Here is a 20,470-nt window from a genome sequence, read left to right as displayed (position 1 = left end):
GGTCCCTGCTGTGCCCCAGGGGCCGTGTGCCGGGGCAGGGCCTCTGCCGCCTGCCAGGCTCAGCACTCAGCCTGCCCCCCATCCTCTTCCCCTCCCCCCCCCCCCCCCCCCCACCTCACCTCCCCGGGCAGGACAGGACAGGGTCCTGCTGCTTGTGGTAGGCTGCTGCCTGGGGCAGACTGCTCACAGCTCCACATTACAGCCTAGACATCTCTGGAGAAGACTCTTCATGAGTATGATCAAAGAAGATGCTTAAATCTGTGCCTTTCTGTAGCTTTCTTTTCAGCATTTCGCTTGTTCATGCTGATAGGAATGCAAATACAGATGCCAGGTTTAGAGGAAGGTCTCAGATTCCTAAAGTGTCACTGTGAGGTTTACGAGGAACCTCAGCAACCATCAGCTTCAGATAGGAATAACGTCACCCTTCTGGTTTCATCAGGGATTGTGTGAGGTGCCTGCAAACATAGTGTCCTGATCTTGGCTTGGATAGAATCAATTTCCTTCCCAGTAGCTGTTATAGTGCTGTGCTTTCGATTTAGGATGAGAAGAATGCTGGTAACACACTACTGAGCACTGCTTACACTGAATCAAGGACTTTTCATCTCTGATGCTGCCCTGCCAGCGAGGTGGCCGGGGTGCCCAAGAAGATGTGAGGGGACAGAGCGGATAGGTGACCCAAACTGGACAAAGGGATATTCCATACCATATCACAATCGGCACTAAAACCAGAGGGGTTCTTTTGGGTGTTACTTGCTCAGGGACTGGCTGGGCATCAGCTGGTCGTGTGCAATTCCTCTGTCTATCACTTCTCTGTGTGTCCTTTTCCTTGTGATTTTTCCCCCCTTTACTTTCCTCTTAAAATGTCCCGATCTTGACCCTTATGTTTTTTTCTTCTTTTTTTTTTTTTTGTTTGTTTCTTTGTTTGTTTTTTCAGATTCTTTCTCCCATCCCACTGTGGGGAAGTGATACCGAACGGCTGCATGGTGCTGAGCTGCCTGGAGGCTAAACCACAACAGATGGCGATGCCACTGGGCTGCTCCCTGCCCCTGGATGTGTCTGCAGGGCAGAGGTGAGCACACAGCACAGGGCACGGGGTCTGTGAGCCATGGCAGGGCACAGACTTGGGGACAGAGAAACAGTTCCCAGCAGGGACAGCTCCAAGCAGCGAAAACAAAGGCAGGCACCAAAAGGAAATATTTAAGCAAAATCCTTTGTCAGGGCAATACAGGCACCTCCTGCTGTGTCATGCAGTGCAGATCCCTTCCCCTGAGCAACCCTCCTCACCTCACCTCTCCAGTCCAGCTAGGAATGGGGAAGCCTCGACCGAGTGCCCAGCTTTCCCTCTTCTTGCCCCTCTCCCCTACACCATCACTGTGTTTCTTCTCATTTCTCCACCTGCCTGTGCTGCTCTTGGTATTGTTGTTGGACCCTCAGGAGATGGCAGTTTCAGCTGCAGAGTCAGGCACTAACCTTGTGGCTCCCATCCCACGGATGTGTCCATGGGGCTGTGGTGTCCCAGCATTCCTCTAACCTGTGGGACTCTGGCAATGCAGATAGTGGGGGTGGGAAAAGACCTTACTGTCCCTTCACCAGATATATCCTCATTAGGACACCTGACTGAGTCCTTGAGATGTCCTTCCAAGCTGTGAGCTGCCCTCCAGATTGCAATCCCTCCCGTAGCAGCTCTGCTTTACCTGATGGAGAAGTGCTGAAATGCTATGGGCAGGAAAAGGCTGTTGGGGTGGTGAAAGGAACTCCTTGGCTAGCAGTGGGGTGCTGAGACCTTGCTCAGGTACCTGGAGGCAGGGTGAGGCACTCAGTTATCTGCAGTGGATGCCTCTGCTCTCAGAGGTCTTTGGTTTCTTCTCAGGGGGACACAGGACTGTAATCCCCCTCCATATCAAGAAGGAGCAAGCACGGGACAGCTGGGAAAGTTTCCAGCAGCAAATGGAAAGTGGCAGCATTGGACAATCCTCTTTCCAGTGCTGAAGCAGATTTTGGGAAAGCATGGTGCTTCCCCCTGCATCAGCACCTCCATCTCATTCAGACGGGAGGAATATAACATCTGCTGGGAAGCCAGCTTGGGCTCCAGAGTCCACCACCATGCTCTGGGGACTTCCCTCTTTTAGCCACCAGCCATTGCTGTGTCCTGCTCCATCTGCTGCCAATGGAAGGGCAGGTTCAGCACCTTTCCTGCCCTTGGCACCTTCTGCTCTCTGTGCCTTGCTGCCCCTCCCAGCTGCTCTTTTGGCCCCACTGAGGCCACTCACAGGTTTCCAACAGCATCTGTAGCAGTGGCTGTAGAGGAGAGGGGAGGTACCCCTGAAGAGTGGCACTAACCTCCTGCCAACAGGAATTGACTTCTTCCTCTCAGAGCACAGGAATTCCTGCCAAAGCATCTCCCAACTTCACTGCTGGCAGGAGGATCTCCCATAAACATGTTGCCTTGTGCCTGCTCCTGACTTCCCATACTCTTGGGAACAGATGCTCTGCCTGGCATGGGAGGATCAGACCATTCTTCATGGCAAAGATCTCCACAGGACTGTCTCCACATCATGCCTTGCTTCTCTTTGAAACAAAACAAAAGAAAAAAATAATAAATATTAATAATAATAATAATTAAAAAGAATTAAAAAGACAAAACATCTTCATGATACAAAGACATGCTTCAGGCCTGCCCATTACTCCCACCCTCATTCTCTGGCTATCCAGATGGTCCTGAGGGTTACTGAGGCTCCTCTTCTGCAGGACATCGTCTGAGTGCTCACATACCTCTCAGGACAGCAGGTGACACCATCGAGGTCCTGAACAAAGCTGCTGCAGGTCTACTGCACAACAGTGGTTGGTGTTAGGTCCAACCACATTCTTCTCTGGGAGATAGTTTCTTTGCTGGTGAATATACCTGCAGACCCCATGTGCATCTGGTCTGGGGAAGGCACAGGCACACACCCCACTTGCAGCACCTGGCACTTGGTCCTTTCTGTTCATATACATGACACACACGTGCCCACTGTCACACCAGTGCCCTGCAGTACCTGTTTTTTGGAACATGTGACATTCTTCGCGGTTGAAGATCCCCACTCCCTCCAGTAGCTGCACTGGGAACCCATTCACTTGAGTAGCTGTACTGAGACTCCACAGGCTGGAAATATTGCGCTGAGCACTTTGGGGAGCTTTCCAGCCCAGAGCAAGGTTAGCACATGCCCTGAGCCAAGCTGTAGTACCTCCAAGGTTTCCCCTTGGTCCTGGTATGGCCAGGGTGTGTGTCACCCAATGTGTCTGTTTGGGAAAGGCCTGGGTGTGCAGAGCTGGCATGTGGTAGTGCAGTCCCTGTCACTCTGGAGTGTGTGTGTATGGGGGGGGGGGGGGGGGGGGGGGGGGTGGGTTGGGTTTGGTGCAAACTGCTAGGTAGCCCCTAGGGATGGGGTCTTTCTTACGAGGACAGACTTCAATTGACCATTTGACAGGTGCTGCATTGGCAAGAACAGGACTCAGGACGGCATAGCCCTTCAGGAAGGAACTACATTTGGGATTCCCTCAAAGGGTAGAACTCCTGGCTGTGTCACAGCTTGAGTCACTGCACTGTGTAGGCAGACCAAAGTCCCACCATGACAGAGGCAACCTCATGCTTCCTCACAGCCACCCCTCCAGTACTCCTGAACTACCATTGACAATGCAGACTCAAGCAAACAGAGACAAAAGGGAATGCAAGAATGCCCATGCTGTACAAACTCAACAACGATACATGCTAGCAAGTAACTGGAACAAGAGCTGAGCACCAGCTCATCACAAGCACCAGATTCATGCTTCGTTGGTTTGAAAGGACTGAGCACAGGGCATTAGAAAAAGCATAAAAGAAGAGCTACATCTTCTCCGTGTGGACTCAGCAGCAGCAGCCCTGCAGAATGACAACCCATCTGGCCTCATGGCTTGGACAAGTGTACAGTTTGCTGCTTGAAGAACTGTCTGGATGGCCATGCTCAAATAGCCTGAGTGAAGGGAGTTCAGTCCAGCTGGTGCATGGTCACCAGTGACATTCCCCAGGCCTCAGTACTGGGTCCAGTTTTGTTTACTATTTTGATCGATGGTATGAATGAGAGGAATAAGTGCACCCTCAGCACATTTGCAGATGATAACAAGTTAGCTGGGACAGTTGATCTTCCTGAGGGTAGGAAAGGTTTGCAGAGGGACCTGGAAAGGCTAGATTGATGGACTGAGTTCAATCACATGACATTCAAGAATGGTAAGTGTTGGGTCCTGCCCTTGGGTCATAACAACCCCAAGCACTGGTAGGCTTGGGAAAAGTGTCTGGAAAGCTGCCCAGCAGAAAAGCACCTGGGGGTGCTGGTCAACAACTGGCTGAACATGAGCCAGTGGTGTACCCAGGTGGCCAAGAAGGCCAATGGCATCCTGGCCTGCAAGAGAACTAGGGTGGCCAGCAGGACCAGGAAACTGACTGTTCCCTTCTACGCAGCACAGAATCATAGAATGTTTTGTTGGAAGGGACCTTAACGATCATGTAGTTCCAGCACAGCCCCCCACCCCACCCCATCATGGGCAGGGACATCTTCCAACAGATCATATGTGCTTACGATGTCACTGTCAGCTGAAGATCTGATAGGCCAGGAGCAGGCCCGTGGCAGGTGAATGTTCCTGTGATGCCAGTGGTGCCTGAGTAGCTGACAGGCCTGTGCTAGACACTGTGAGGATCCTGGTGCCTGAAAGCTAGTAGGCCAGGAATAAGCACATGGCTTAAGTGGGTGTTTGGGAGGTTATGATGTCACGTCAGTGATGGTACCCCATGCTTGGTTGCTCCCGAAATCCATGTCTATGTGGTGCTTAGTTCAGTGGCTGCACAAATATCAGAGAATCACAGAATCATAGAATGGTTTGGGTTGTAAGAACCCTAGTGACAGTCTAGTCCCAACCCCCTTGCTACAGGCAGGGACACCTTCCAGTAGGCAACATGTGCTTATGAGGTATGGTCAGCTGAGGAGCTGATAGGCCAGGAGCATGCCCCTGGCCTGTGAATGTCGTTTGGATGCCAGTGGTGCCTGTGTAACTAAGTGGCTGAGAGCAAACATGGCCTGTGCTAGATGCTGTGAGGACCCTGGTGCCTGAGAAGCCAGTAGGCCAGGAATAAGCACATGGCATGTGTGGGTCTGTGGGGAGCTCATTGGTGATCAATTAGCTGACAGGTCAGGGCAAGGCCCATGGATTGTACAGGTACCTGTGAGGTCACTGGTGCCTGAGGAGCTGGCAGGCCTGGAGCAGGCCAAGAACTTGTGTAGGTGTTTGTGAGGTCATTGCTGTCTGAATACAGGCCAGGAGCAGGCCCATGGCAGGTGAGGATGCTAAGGCATCACCTGGAGCTGGGTTCGACAGAATATGAAATATCATGAGTTGGAAAGAATTGATGATCAGTGAGTCCAACTCCAACCTCCAGACTAAAAATAAACTATGTATCTAAAAAACTATAAAGAGTATAAATATGCATTAAATATATATATACAAAAATAAATACATATATTATAAAAATAGAAATTATGTATATAATAATTAATATAACATAATACAACATAATAAATATTATAAGCTATAATATAAAAACATACTATATTATAATATTGTATTATAATATATTTAAAATAATGTGCAATATATAATAATATATATAAAATAATATATAATCTAATCTAATATAAAAGTATAATAATGTACTGTATATAATAGTATATATAAAATGTAATTTAAATATATTATAAAGATAAAATCTATAACATACAATAATAATGTAATGTAATGTAATGTATATAATGTAATATATATAATATATGTAATATAATATATAATTGTAATAATATACTATAATATTATATATATTTTATATATATTTTAAAATGTATATATATATTTTAAAATTATATATAATATATAAAATAAACGATATGTCTGAGAGCATTGTCCCAACACTTCTTGGACTCTGCCAGGCTTGGTGCTGTGAGGAGGCTGGGAGACACCTCAGGGCCGTGCCTGGGCACGGGGCCAGGAGGAAACCACCGCCTCCTGCCCGGGCGCCATGTCACGTGGGCTGCGGTTTGTGCACCTGCAGTGGCAGGCAGGCTCCAGCTCCCGACCCCCGCGGGGAATAACGGCCCCTGGGTGACACGCTGAGAGCCAGGAGACGCCTGAGGCTCTGGGCTGCAGCTCTGCTGCCAGGGCAGGCCCTGGACCAGCTCTGGCTGCTGCCAGGACCCCACAGGAGGCTCCCTGGGGAGGGACTGGCCAGCCTGCTCCTGGCATGGGGCTCTGGCCCTGCCCAAGGGCCTTTCCCAGCTGCTGCTGCCAGCACAGCGGGGGCTGTAGCAGGGGCAGGGGCTGGTCCCTTCCCAGCCTGACACAGCCCCGCTGCAGGCCCAACCCCGTGGATCCCATGGCGCAGGGACAGCCGGACAATCGCACCTTGGGCTCTTGGACGCTACAGCTTAGGAGATGCTCCGTGCTCCCGGTCCCCACAGCGGCTGCAAGGGCTGTCAGACCCATCTGCCCCCACACCCAGCCCTACCCCACGATGATCTCCCACCACAGTGACGTGAGACCCGCAGCGGAGCCGTCCCTCATATATGGTCATGAAGAGCGCTGGAGAAGTTCATTGGAGAGCTGGGCTGCGTCGGAGGGAGATAAGTGTCGATAACGTCTAAAAAGGTGCCTGCTGCTTCGATTGGCTCCTCCTGCAGCTGGGACAGCATCTGCACAGATATATTGCCCTCCCATCACCTCCACTGCATCGTGGGTCCCCAGGAACTCCAGCAGCAGGGCCGTGCTGTGAGGGCAGGAGCCTCAGGATGGGGACAGAGGGACTCCTGTCCCCTTGGGTGCTGTGGCTGCTCCTCTGGTGCAGCCATACAGAGGTAAGTGCCAGCTCCTCTGTTCCACAGCCTGGGGCCAGTGGGCAGCAGTGGGGTCACTGGGATCCCTCTGAGAGTGGGGTTGTTTTCCAGGCACCACAGAAATGAGAGGCAGAAGGTTCTCAGTCTCTCAGCCCTGTTCTTTAATCTGTACCTGTCTGGGTGGGAGGGGTGATCCATGTCCACAGCTCCCATGATTATGGCAGCCCATGTCTGGCTGCATTTCTAGACACTGTATCTTTGGGTACACTTTTGGGACCCCTTGTTCCCCAACACCATGCCTCTGGAGCTGGAAGAGGCCCAGGAGGTGACAGAGGCCCTCAGTGATCTCCAGGGCACATCTATTGTCTGGGGTGCCCCAGAGGGGTTGTGTGCTGCTACCTGCCCCTGGGATCTGGGTAAACCCTGACCCCAGGAGGGCAGGTTGTGCCCCCCAGACAGAAGTGACTGGGGCTTCTGCACCAAAGGTGGCAAAGAGGTGTCGTTCCCGGGGGTCCTAGCCAAGCTTAGAGGCTGGGCTGACAGTAGAGATGAGGATGAATGCAGGCTGGGGGGGAACCTTGTGATTGACTCGGTGCCCCCTGGACAGACTGGAAGCCTCTGGGGTTTTGGTGCATTTTGGAGGTGCCTGGGGCAGGTGGGACAGGGAGAAGTATCAGTCAAGGAACATGGGGCTGTTCAGGGGGTGCTGGGCTGGGGACGAACGGGACCGTGTGCAGGGCTGGGGTGGTGTGTGGGTGGGCATGGGCAGGGAGCCACTGGTGTGGGAGGAGGTGCTGAGGGCTGTGGGACAGTGAATGGCAGAGGAGGACTGGAGCTGGACACCCCCAGCCCAGCGCACCCATGGGGACACCCCGCTGCCCCAATGATAGCCCATGGGAGCACGGCTCCCACTCTGGGTCTGTGGATGTGCCTGATCCAGGGACATTCTCAGACCCCAGTGTGGGGCTCGAAGCTCTCCTGACCCTTCCCCTGTTGTGTTTGAAGGGGCTGCGGAGGTGAGGCTGGCGGATGGCGGCAGGCGCTGTGCTGGGAGAGTGGAGGTGAAACACCAGGGCATGGGGGACCGTGTGCCGTTACTACTGGGACATGTCTGATGCTGCAGTGGTTTGTAGGCAGCTGGGCTGTGGGGTTGCTCTTGAAGCTCCTCACAATGGACACTTTGGGCCAGGATCTGGCCCCATTTGGATGGTTGGTGTTCAATGTCATGGCACCGAGTCTGCCCTGTCTGACTGCCGTCACGCTGGACGTGGTGAATCCTACTGTTCTCACAATTTCGATGCTGGAGTGATATGTTCAGGTAAAGGCTCAGCCCATTCCCCACATTTTGGAGATGGGACAGGGGAAAAGGGTAACAGCTCATGGGTCAGGGCACTAATGAGCTGGGTCTGTCACTGCTGTTGTCCCACGTCCCTGGGAAAAGCCCAGTGGAGCCAGCCCAGACACCGAAACAGAGCCTTGTCCTTGAGCTGGAGCAGCCAACCCTGGGGAGGTACCCGGGGCTGGGAGAGGAAAGCCCCCACCCTTCCCCATTGTGCTGGCTGGTTCCCATCTTTCTCCTCCCATTCGCCCAGGCCCTGTCTGGCAGGCTGGTCCCTATGCCAGGGAATCTAGAGCAACTCCCCCAGCCACCAGCAGCCTCAGGGAAGGGCGTGCAGTGGCGCAGGCCTTTTGGGTTGTCCCCCAGCGGACAAGAGAAGCTCGGCCAAAGCAGGGGGGCTGCTCAGAGGGCAGAAGCACTGGGCTTGGGCAGAGGAGCAGGGTGGCAAGTGGCACCTTGTTCGTGTCCCAGGGTCACCCTATGAGAGCCAGTCCCCAGAGACACAGCCCCTCCAGGCAGTGCTGACCCTGTCCTCTCCTGCCTGCCCTGTGCCCCAGGGGCTGTGCCAGCACCTCCTGGCCCTCCTTGGTGCCTGCCCTCGCACCGGAACCTCATGTCAGCCCAGGGCTGCTCTCTGCATGCTCTCCTGCCCGCTGCCCAGCTAGTGGCTGGGACGTGCATGCCTGGCACCACACTCTGTCCCTGCCTGAGGACCCCCCTTTACCTGTTCCCCAGATGTGCCCCATCTAACAGCAGCTCCCCAAGAGCCCAGCAGCCCCTGGGAACAGGAGGCATTCCTGACAGCTCGAAGGGGTTCCTCAGCCTGGCCTGAGCCCAGTGGGGCAGAGCAGGTTGCAGCAGCCCCCAGTGCCTGTTTGTACCACTGGCACCCACTGAGAGTTGCTGGGCTGGCCATGGGGCTCTGCATGTGGCCACCTTAGGGATGAGGTGGGAGGTGGGCATGGAAGTGCCAGAGGCCTCTGGGAACTCACAGGTCTCCTTGGTTGCTCCAGGATTTGTCCGTCTGGTCGGAGGGGACAGCCCCTGCTCAGGAAGTGTGGAGGTCTACGACAGGGACCAGTGGAAAGCTGTCTGTGACTCCCACTTTGGAGACAAAGCTGCTGAGGTGGTCTGCAGGGAGCTGCAGTGCGGCACAGCCCTGTCTGTCCATGGGGCAGCTCACGTGGGAGAAGGGCCGGTTCTGTCTGGGACAGAGAGCTGCAGTGTGTGGGGAGTGAATCCACCATCCTCTTCTGCCCCTGGGTGCCCCCCAAGGACGAGGCGTGCACCCATGGCAATGGCACTCATGTCACCTGCACACGTAAGGACTCGGGGTGGGATGGTGCAGACAGGGTCTGTGGTGGGGCAGGAGAGCAGGGTGGGCACTTGGCTGTGCTGGGTGGGGGACATGTGGGGTGAGGAGGAGGTCTGCAGCCCTAAAAGAGTGCTGCAGGAGGAGAAAGGCACGTTGTCCCTTTGGCCTCTCCTGCAGCTCCTGTGGGAGCAAGAGCACAAATGCAACCTCTCTCACCGTCCTTTGTCCCCAGAGTACACAGGGTTCAGGTTGAATGGCAGCACAGCGTGTGCGGGCAGGGTGGAGGTCGAGGTGCTGGGGACGTGGGGGACCCTCTGTGCCTCCCGCTGGGACCTCTCGGACGCCCACGTTTCTCTGTCGGCACCTCGGCTGTGGCTTTGCTGAGTCCATTCCTAGAGGAGGGCATTTTGGGAGAGGAACCGCCCCGTCTGGAGAGACTCGTTCCACTGTGACGGGACTGAAGCCCACTGGGGCAGTGCCCGGTGACTGCCCTGGGGGCCTCGCCATGCTCCTACGAGAACGCTGCTGCTGTCATTTGCTCAGGTGAGTGCTGGGCAGTGCTGCAAAGTCCATTTGCCCCTGGTGTGAGACACGGCCACCCAGAGCTGGGGACCCCATGGCAGCGCCTGGCTGAATTTCTGCTCTCACCAGGCCCAGCTCACCCCATGTCCCTGCGGCTGGTGGGCGGAGGGAGCCGGTGCGACGGGCGCGTGGAGGTCTTCCAGCACGGGATGTGGGGCAGAGTCCTGGATGAGCAGTGGGACATGCAGGAGGCCAGCGTGGTGTGCCGGCAGCTGCAGTGTGGAGAGGCAGAGGCAGCCTACACCCCCGGAGGGCCGAGCGAGGGCTGGTCCCCGTGGGGCTGCGCGGGGTGCGGTGCACAGGGCATGAGAACAACCTGAGCCTCTGCAACACCTCCCTGCCTGAGAGCGCAATGGCAGCAGGGACCGCAGAGGACGTGGGGGCTGTGCCGGGGTGAGTGGTGCTGCACGTCCCCCAGGTGTGGGGCCGAGCAGGCAGCCAGCCCCTGATGGCCGGGCTTGTCCCTGCTGCAGGGAGCCGGCGGGTCCGGCTGGCGGACGGGGCCGGGCACTGTGCCGGGAGAGTGGAGATCTACTACCAGGGGCGCTGGGGCACCGTCTGCGACGATGCCTGGGACCTGGCTGACGCCGCTGTTTTTGCCGCCAGCTGGGCTGCGGAGGGGCGTGGAGGCAGCCGCTCTGCTCGGTTTGGGGAGGGCTCCGGGCAGGTCTGGCTGGACGGCGTCAACTGCTCCGGGGCCGAAGCTGCTCTCTGGGACTGCCCTGCCGAGGCCTGGGGGCAGCACGACTGCGGGCACAAGGAGGACGTGGGAGTCGTCTGCTCTGGTCTGTGCTGGGAGTGGGGCTGGGAGCTGGGGCCTGGGAGGCTGGGGTGAGGGCAGAGCCTGTTAGGGTCAAGGCCCTCAGTGGCTGATGTCCAAGGCTGTCGCTGTGCCTTTCCTCCTTCCAGAGTTCGTGGCCCTGAGGCTGGAGAACAGTGACGGCTGCTCCGGGCGCCTGCAGGTTTTCTACAACGGGCGTGGGGCAGCGTTGCTCCAACTCGATGACTACCGAGACGGTGTCACTGGTGTGCAAGGAGCTGGGCTGCGGGAATGAAGGGGACTGGAAACAGATTCTAACTATGCCAAGCTGCTGGCACCGCGTGGCTGGATCATGTGGAGTGTGGGAAGAGCAACAGCTCCTTCTGGCAGTGTCCCTCTGATCCCTGGCATCCGCAGTCGTGTGATGACCTCCGAGAAGAGACCCACACCTGCAATGGTAAATCTGATTCATCAAGGCACCAGGTCCTCTTCCCCACTGGGTATGGTCAAATGCAGAGAAGGAACCCAGAGGGGCTTTGACTTCCTGCATACCCTGTTACTGCTGGTGCACAAAGGTGACTTCAGCTCTCAGAACCACCCATGTCCACCAGCAGCAATCAACAGGAGGGCTGCCAGCAGCCCCTGGGGTTTTGGTGCATTTGAGAGGTGCCTGGGGCAGGTGATGGACAGGAGGAAGTAGGGGCATAGCTTCATGGGGCTTTTCAGGGGGTGCTTGTCAGGGGAGGAGTGGGGGCCCTGCGCAGGGCCGGGGGTGGTGGTGGGTGGGCATGGGCAGGGGCAGGGGGTCACTGGGAGGGAAAGAGGGTTATGAGGCTGTGGGGAAGCAAATGGCCCAGGAGGGATAGAGCTGGGCAACCCCAGACCAGTGTAGCCCATGGGCAGAGGAAGGACCCTCCCAACACCACAGTGACAGTCCGTGGGAAAGGGCTCCCACCCTGGGAACTGTGAGTCTGCCTGGGCAGAGGGCAGTCACAGACCTGCAGTGTGGGGCTCGAAGCTCTCCTGACCCTTCCCGTGTTGGTGTTTGAAGGGGCTGCGGAGGTGAGGCTGGCGGATGGCGGCAGGCGCTGTGCTGGGAGAGTGGAGGTGAAACACCAGGGCCAGTGGGGGACCGTGTGTAGTGACCACTGGGACATGTCCGATGCTGCAGTGTTGTAGGCAGCTGGGCTGTGGGGCTGCTCTTGAAGCTCTTCCGAAAGCACACTTTGGGGAAGGATCTGGTTCCATTTGGATGGATGATATTCACTGTAACGGCACTGAGTCTGCCCTGTCTGACTGCACACACAACGGATGGGGTCAAACAGACTGCGATCACAGTGAGGACGCTGGGGTGACATGTTCAGGTAAGGACTGAATTTGTTCCCTACCTCTGGGACAAGGACACTTCTAAGGGACCTGGCTGTGACCTTAGGAAGCAACAAGTGAACACCAGAACATGGCTCTGTGTGTCAAGTTGCACTCTGAGCTGGGTCTGTCACTGCTGGTGTCCCTTGTCCCTGGGGAAAGCCCAGTGGGAGCGCACCCAGCCTGGCCCTGAAGCTGGAGCAGCCAACCCTGGGGAGGTGCCCGGGCTGGGAGAGGAAAGCCCCCACCCTTCCCCATTGTGCTGGCTGGTTCCCATCTTTCTCCTCCCATTCGCCCAGGCCCTGTCTGGCAGGCTGGTCCCTATGCCAGGGGAATCTAGAGCAACTCCCCCAGCCACCAGCAGCCTCAGGGAAGGGCGTGCAGTGGCGCAGGCCTTTTGGGTTGTACCCCCAGCAGACAAGAGAAGCTCGGCCAAAGCAGGGGGGCTGCTCAGAGGGCAGGAGCACCGGGCTTGGGAGCAGGGTGGCAAGTGGCACCTTGTTCCTGTCCCAGGGTCACCCCATGAGAGCCAAACCCTGGAGACATGGCCCCTCCAGGCCATGCTGACCACTGCCCAGCGTCTCCTGCCTGCCCTGTGCCCCAGGGTGTACCAGCACCTCCTGACTCTCCTCGGTGCCTGCCTTTGCACCGGGAGCTCGTGTCAGCCCAGGGCTGCTCTCTGACTGCTCTTTTGCCCCATGTCTGGCTGGTGGCTGTGCATGTGCATACCTGACACCACACTGTCCCTGCCTGAGGACCCCCTTTACCTGCTCCCCATATGTGCCCCATCTAACAGCAGCTCCCCAAGAGCCCCAGCAGCCCCTGGGAACAGGGGGCTTTGTGGCACTCCAAGGGGTTCCTCACCCTGCCTGAGCATGGGGCAGAGCAGGCCTGCAGCAGCCCTCAGTGCCTGGGCCTGTTTCCCCGGGCTCACGTGCTCCAGATGCTGCAGTGCTGAGGCCGGGGCCAGGCAGCCCAGGAGCTCTGGGCAGCAGCAGTTTCTGAGCAGTGCCTGTGGCTGGGGGCTTGGGAGAGAGGGCAGCCCATGGGTGATGGGCTGGTTTCTGAGGATCAGCGGGGGGGCCCTGACCTGTTTGTGCCATCGCACCCACTGAGAGCTGCTGGGCTGGCCGTGGGGCTGCATGTGGCCACCTTAGGGACGAGGTGGGAGGTGGGCATGGAAGTGCCAGAGGGCTCTGGGAACTCACAGGTCTCCTTGGTTGCTCCAGGATTTCCGTGGTCGGAGGGGACAGCCCCTGCTCAGGAAGTGTGGAGGTCTACGACAGGGACCAGTGGAAAGCTGTCTGTGACTCCCACTTTGGTGCAAAGCTGCTGAGGTGGTCTGCAGGGAGCTGCAGTGCGGCACAGCCCTGTCTGTCCATGGGGCAGCTCACGTGGGAGAAGGGGCGGTTCTGTCTGGGACAGAGAGCTGCAGTGTGTGGGGAATGAATCCACCATCCTCTTCTGCCCCTGGGGGCCCCCAAGGGCGAGGCCTGCACCCACGGCAATGGCACTCATGTCACCTGCACACGTAAGGACTCGGGGTGGGATGGTGCAGACGGGTCTGTGGTGGGGGCAGGAGAGCAGGGTGGGCACTGGTTGCTGGGTGGGGGACATGTGTGGTGAGGTGGTGGTCTGCAGCCCTAAAAGAGTGCTGCATGAAGAAAGGCACGTTGTCCCTTTGGCCTCTCCTGCAGCTCCTGTGGGAGCAGGAGCACAAATGCAACCTCTCTCACCGTCCTTTGTCCTTGAGTACACAGGGTTCAGGTGGTGAAGGCAGCACAGCGTGTGCGGGCAGGGTGGAGGTCGAGGTGCTGGGGACGTGGGGGACCCTCTGTGCCTCCCGCTGGGACCTCTCGGACGCCCACGTTCTCTGTCGGCACCTCGGCTGTGGCTTTGCTGAGTCCATTCCTGAGGAGGGCATTTTGGGAGAGGAACCGGCCCGTCTGGAGAGACTCGTTCCACTGTGACGGGACTGAAGCCCACCTGGGGCAGTGCCCGGTGACTGCCCTGGGGCCTCGCCGTGCTCCACGAGAACGCTGCTGCTGTCATTTGCTCAGGTGAGTGCTGGGCAGTGCTGCAAAGTCCATTTGCCCCTGGTGTGTGACACGGCCACCCAAGCTGGGGACCCCATGGCAGCGCCTGGCTGAATTTCTGCTCTCACCAGGCCCGCTCGCCCCATGTCCCTGCGGCTGGTGGGCGGAGGGAGCCGGTGCGACGGGCGCGTGGAGGTCTTCCAGCACGGGACGTGGGGCAGAGTCCTGGATGAGCAGTGGGACATGCAGGAGGCCAGCGTGGTGTGCCGGCAGCTGCAGTGTGGAGAGGCAGAGGCAGCCTACACCCCGTGAGGCCGAGCGAGGGCTGGGCCCCGTGGGGCTGCACGGGTGCGGTGCACAGGGCACGAGAACCCTGAGCCTCTGCAACACCTCCCTGCCTGAGAGTGTAATGGCAGCAGGGATCATGGAGGACGTGGGGCTGTGCCGGGGTGAGTGGAGCTGCACGTCCCCCAGGTGTGGGGCTGGGCAGGCAGCCAGCCACTGATGGCCGGGGCTTCTCCCCGCTTCAGGGAGCCGGCGGGTCCGGCTGGCGGACGGGGCTGGGCGCTGTGCCGGGAGAGTGGAGATCTACTACCAGGGGCTCTGGGGCACCGTCTGCGATGACGCCTGGGACCTGGCCGACGCCGCCGTCGTTTGCCGCCAGCTGGACTGCGGAGGGGCCGTGGAGGCAGCCGGCTCCGCTCGGTTCGGGGAGGGCTCCGGGCAGATCTGGCTGGACGGCGTCAACTGCTCCGGGGCCGAAGCTGCTCTCTGGGACTGCCCTGCCGAGGCCTGGGGGCAGCACGACTGCGGGCACAAGGAGGACGTGGGAGTCGTCTGCTCAGGTCTGTGCTGGGAGCAGGGCTGGTAGCAGGGCTGGGGTGAGGTAGGGGTGAGGGCAGAGCTGGGCAGGGCTGATGCCATCCCTGGCTGCATTGGATCCCCTGCCAAAGCCCATCCTGGGGAAACCCACACACGACCCTAGGGTCCCTGGGGAGCCCATCCACCCTGACAGTGAGTGGGGAGGGCAGCGGTGTGTCAGAGACCTCTCTGCCCCCAGATGGAAGGGGATTCGCTGGCTGTGCCTCCAAATACCTGAGCCTGGGGTGCAGAGGAGCCTCTGCTCCCCAGCCCAGACCAGCCTGTTCCCCCTGGGGCCTTTCCTCCTTCCAGAGTTCATGGCCCTGAGGCTGGAGAACAGTGACGGCTGCTCCGGGCGCCTGCAGGTTTTCTACAACGGACGTGGGGCAGCGTTGCTCCAACTCGATGACTCCCGAGACGTGTCACTGGTGTGCAAGGAGCTGGGCTGCGGGAATGAAGGGCAGCTGGAAACAACCTCAATCTATGCCAAGCTGTCTGGCACCGCGTGGCTGGATCATGTGGAGTGTGGGAAGAGCAACAGCTCCTTCTGGCAGTGTCCCTCTGATCCCTGGCATCCGCAGTCGTGTGATGACCTCCGAGAGAGACCGCATCACCTGCAATGGTAAATCTGATTCATCAAGGCACCAGGTCCTCTTCCCCACTGGGTATGATGAAATGCAGAGAAGGAACCCAGAGGGCTTACTTTCTGCATTAGACCCTGTTACTGCTGGTGGCACAAAGGTGACTTCAGCTCTCAGAGCCACCCATGTCCACCAGCAGCAATCAACAGGTGGGCTGCCAGCAGCCCCTGGGGGAGGCAGAGGCATCTCCAGGCAAGGTCTCAGAGGAGACCATGCAGGGCTTGCAGGAGTCCTGCATCCAGGGACAGCCTCCTGCTGCTCTGTGAACAAGGGACCCTGTGGGGATGCGCACTCAGGTCCCCCCACAGTGCCGTGCGTGTCCCCTGAATGAATGGGGTTCTGCTGCTGCCCGGACCCAGGCAGCATGGGGACGTGTGAGCAGAGGTCAGTCCTGCTCTCTTCTGCACAACCCCCAAAGCAGTCCCTTCAGCCCCTTCTCTTTCCTTTGGGACATGGACAGAAAGGCCGCAGGTGGCTGCATGCCCCAACTCCACGAGGTGCACAGGTAGGGAGCTGCCCCTGCGCGTACCCCCTCACCTGGCAGGGCTGCCCAGCTGTCCCGTGCCATGGGAGGTCTCTGCCTCCCCAGACAGGGAGAAGATCCGCACTGTGGGAGGCAGGACCTGCTCGGGCAGAGTGGAGGTCTGGCACCGCGGTGCCTGGGGGACGCTGTGTGACAATGCCTGGGACATGCGGACGCCAGTGGCATGCAGGCAGCTGGGCTGTGGCCCCGCGGTCTATGCCCTGGGCCAGGCTGCCTTTGGAGAGGGGACGGCCCCATCTGCTGATGGAGTGCAGGGGGACGGAGCTGTCTCTGCAGGACTGCTGGGCCCAGCCAGGGGACAGCGGTGCCTGCCAGCATAAGAAAGATGCGGCTGTGCATTGCTCAGGTGAGCAGTGGGGCTGGGAGACATCGCTGGGGGCTTGGCAAAGACTGGCTTGGGCCTGCCCTGCTGGATCCTGGCATGGTCCTGCAAGGTGTCCCTGCAGAGTGGGAGGCTGTGGTGTGGGGAGCAGCCTCTGTGGGGCTGGATGTCCCCGCACATCCCTGGGCTGCGCACTGTCCTGTGAGCAGCCCAGAGCAGTGGTGCTGGGCCTGTCCCTGCCACCCTGCCATGCCCGCCCCGCAGGAGGGACAATTCAGGTGGCACATGTTGGGGCCATCTGCCAGGGAGGCTGCCTGGTACCGCAGCCCCAGCCTCTCAGCCTGGCTCTCCTTCTGCTCCCCTGCAGCTGCACCCAGAAGAGCAACATCCCCCCCAAGCAGGTAAGTGTCTTCCCCTGGGGCTGGGTCTGCCCATGGCCAGGCTGTGACCACAGCCAGGGGAAGGGGCTCCCTGCTGGGCTGTGAGACTCCCAGGAAGGCGAGGGAGCTGGGGAAGTCTGTGACATACCCAGCAGGGTGGGAGCTGCCCCCCATCACACCAGCCGTGTCCCCCAGCACCTGCAGCCCCTGCTGCCTTGTTGGTCGGAGTGGCATGGTCCTGCCCCCAGCCTCTCCCTTGCCTGATGCTGCCCCTGCCATGTTCCTGCCCATGCAGATCCCCCCCGGGATCCTCTGACCACCACCAGTGAGAGACTCTCGGTGCCTGTTGTCATCTGCAATCATCCTGGGGGCCCTCCTCTGCCTGCTCCTGGCCCTCCTGGCTGGGCAGGTGCGAAGTGCCAGGGCTCGGCGCAGAGGTGGGTCCCTTCCCCAGTGGTCCTGGGGGGGAGATACCTCTGGCTGGGTTGGGTGTGCTGGGGTGTTGGTGTCCTGGGGCACAGAAACAGAGCTGTGTGCTGCCTCCTGCCCCATGTGCTGCCCCACTGACTGACAGACCATGGGGCACCAGCAACAAGGGGTGGAGAGAGCCCAGACCCAAGGACATGAGTCCTGGGTGAAGGAGAGAAATGTGAGAGCAGGGCTGGGGGAGGTGGACTATGCGCTGCTGGCAGTGCTCTGGGCAGCACTGGCAGGAGGAGCATGGGGCAGCAGGGTCCAATGTGGAGTCAGCCACCCTCCAGAGCAGGGCACAGGCTGTGCTATTGACGTGTGGGGCAGAGATGGAGCAGCTCCATGGGGAGGGGAAATGCAGGAGCTGGTGCAGGGTCTGCACTGGGACGTGACCCAGGGACCAAAGGGGCACAAGGGCTTGTCTCCAAAGGGATGGTGCGAGGCTGATGCTGCCCCAGACCATCTCCATGGGGATGCTGCCCTCCCCTGGGGTTGTGGCCGCAGTGACAACAAACACAGGGGGGCTGTGCTGTGGGGACAGCCCTGTGCTGGGCCAGGGAATGGGCTGGGGGAGCCCAGTGGGTTCCTGTCCCTCTCTGCCCATCCCAGACCAGCCCTGCCTCTGTCCCCAGGCTCCTGGAAGCTGGGGAGCCCTTCCCTGAGGCCGTGTACGAGGAGATTGCTTACAGCCTGGCGTGGGAGAAGCAGGCAAGGTTCAGTCTCCCAGGTGGGTGCGGGTCCCTGCGGGGGCACATCTGCAGGGCCCCTTCTCACTGCTCCAGACCAGGGCTGTCCCTGCAGCTCCTGCTCATGGTCCCTGCAGTGCTGGGGATTTGGGGTCTGTGGAGGAGCATCCAGTGGTGCTAGGCCCAACAGACGAGCTTCCTCCCAACCAGGTCTGCCCATCCCAGAGGGGACAGCCCCTCTCTGCCTGGCCCTGAAACCTGGGGACAGCCAAGGTCTGAGCAAAAGGGCTGTCCCAGGGCAGCTCTGGAGCCCCTCTGAGAAGTGCTTCGTCCCAAGGGAACTGGTCTCCTCCCCATGCACCCCAGCTCTCTTGGTGCCCATCCCCAGCAGTGCTGACCGCAAGATGGGGCAGCAGGGCTCATCCCAACAGCACCCCACTGCAGCTCTCTGCAGGCTCCTTTTCAGAGGGGTCCCTGACCCAGCTGCAGCCCTATCCCAGGCACAGCGAGGAGGAGGATGGTCTGGGGCCCTCTCCAGGGATTGGAGGGGGAAGGAGAGGAAGGGCTCCATCTCTCCTCCCTGCAGACAGACAGACAGCAGTGCCACTGAGTGCCATCATCAGAGCTGGAAGGCATGAAGGTTCTGCTGTGGCCCTGACACCAGCAGCATGTCAGCTCTGTGACCCTGCACACCCTCCCACCCTCTGCTCTGCAGGACGTCTCTTCTCACTGCCACCAGCTCCCCTCTCTTTTCAGATGTCCCTGTCCTGCCTGGAGGTGACCCAGTGGATGGCTACGACGATGCCAGGGAGGTTTCTGACCCTGGGGAGGATCCTGTCCCTGGGCAAGGGGACTGGGGTGTGCCCGGGATTCCAGAGGAGGGAGATGGGCCAAGGGATGCAGCCACAGGTGAGAGGGCAATGCAGCACTGCCGCTTCCTAGGTATCAACCCCAGGGCTAGGAGAATCTATGAAGTATTGAGAGCCTGACCTCCCACCATGGGTAACCTGCCCTGGGGTATTTTGTGGGGGCTGGGAGAATGGGCCGAATGTCTCACAGCTGGCGAGGAGGAGGAAGGTGTTGTACAGCCCCAAGGGGCACCCCACAGGACCACAACAGCCTGCCTTGATGCTTACAGGGGGAAGCCTGCGCTCCCGAAGAAGTGCTGGGGACCCTGGAGCTGAGGGAGATATCTTGTACCCTCTCCTGGGGACCATGGGCTATGACGATGCTGAAGAGGTGTCTCTGGCATGTCCCCACAAGGACACCCAGGATGTGACACCAGAACCCCATGCACAAGGGTCCCAGAGCCCCAGGCCAGCAGAGCCCAGCCCTGCCGAGCAGCTGGGTGCAGCCAGGAGGGAGGAGAGCTCAGTGCCACTGGGAGAGCCATGAGTGCCAGGGAACGGTCCCACTTTTCCAGCAGGCAGCAGATACACATGGGTATTTCCCCTCTTGGTATTCCCCTATTTTATGCTGTGTGTTGGTATTTCTTCATATTAAAACCCTCTGGGGGCTTTCCCCTAGATCCAGTGCTTCCCTGCCCATGTGTCAGGGCGTCTCCCTGAGGCTGATCAAGGGGAGCAGAGCTCAGAAACACAGCGGCTGGGGAGGGTCACGTCTTAGGGCCAGCAGGATCAGTGTCTGGCTGTGGGGCTGCCAGAGCCCCTGGTCCCTCGACACTATTCCTACTGACAGAGACATTTCCGTCCTGCCAGCCACAGGCAGTTTCCAGACAAAGTGGCTCTCTGTGAAGCCCCATGAGGCACTCACTGGCAGTGCCCACCCTCTGCTGCCTTGGGCCCCCATGGAGCCCAAGGATGCCTGCCCAGCACCCACGGGCACAGAAACCTCTCCTGCAGGAGCTGAGTGGGGAGAAGGCTTGGACCCTTGGGCAGGACATTATTCAAACTGCCCTTCCTGCTCCTGCTGTTGGGTTCCCACCGCCCTCCAGCTCTTCCCCAGCAGACTCCTCTGCTGCAGCCTGGGAGGTGCTTTTGATAGTGGGGTGGTAGGCTGCAGGGGGTACTGGATGGTCTGGAACATCTATTTGATCCATTTGGTCAGCTGTCCTGCTATGTCAGGACACCTTCCTCTAAATCAGGTTGCTCAAAGCCCCATCCAGCCGGCTAAACCACAACACCTTCCAGTCAATTCCTTATATCCACTGAGTGGTCCATCTGTCAGATCCATGTCTCTCCAATTTAGAGACAGGATGTCACGTGGGATGTGTCAAATGCTGTGCATATTCCAGGATATGAAGTACATTGCTCTTCCC

The 20,470-nt window shown here is 58.7% G+C and overlaps 1 pseudogene; it reads left to right on the top strand.

Moving 5' to 3' along the window:
- Positions 1-7,185: 7,185 nt before the first annotated feature.
- On the top strand, positions 7,186-19,181 carry LOC121062533 (annotated as a pseudogene).
- Positions 19,182-20,470: the final 1,289 nt, after the last annotated feature.

This window comes from Cygnus olor, chromosome 31 (genome assembly GCF_009769625.2).
Source record: "Cygnus olor isolate bCygOlo1 chromosome 31, bCygOlo1.pri.v2, whole genome shotgun sequence".
NCBI lineage: Eukaryota > Metazoa > Chordata > Aves > Anseriformes > Anatidae > Cygnus > Cygnus olor.
Note: the sequence above shows the minus strand (reverse complement) of the source record. Positions and strands in the feature narration are given on the sequence as shown.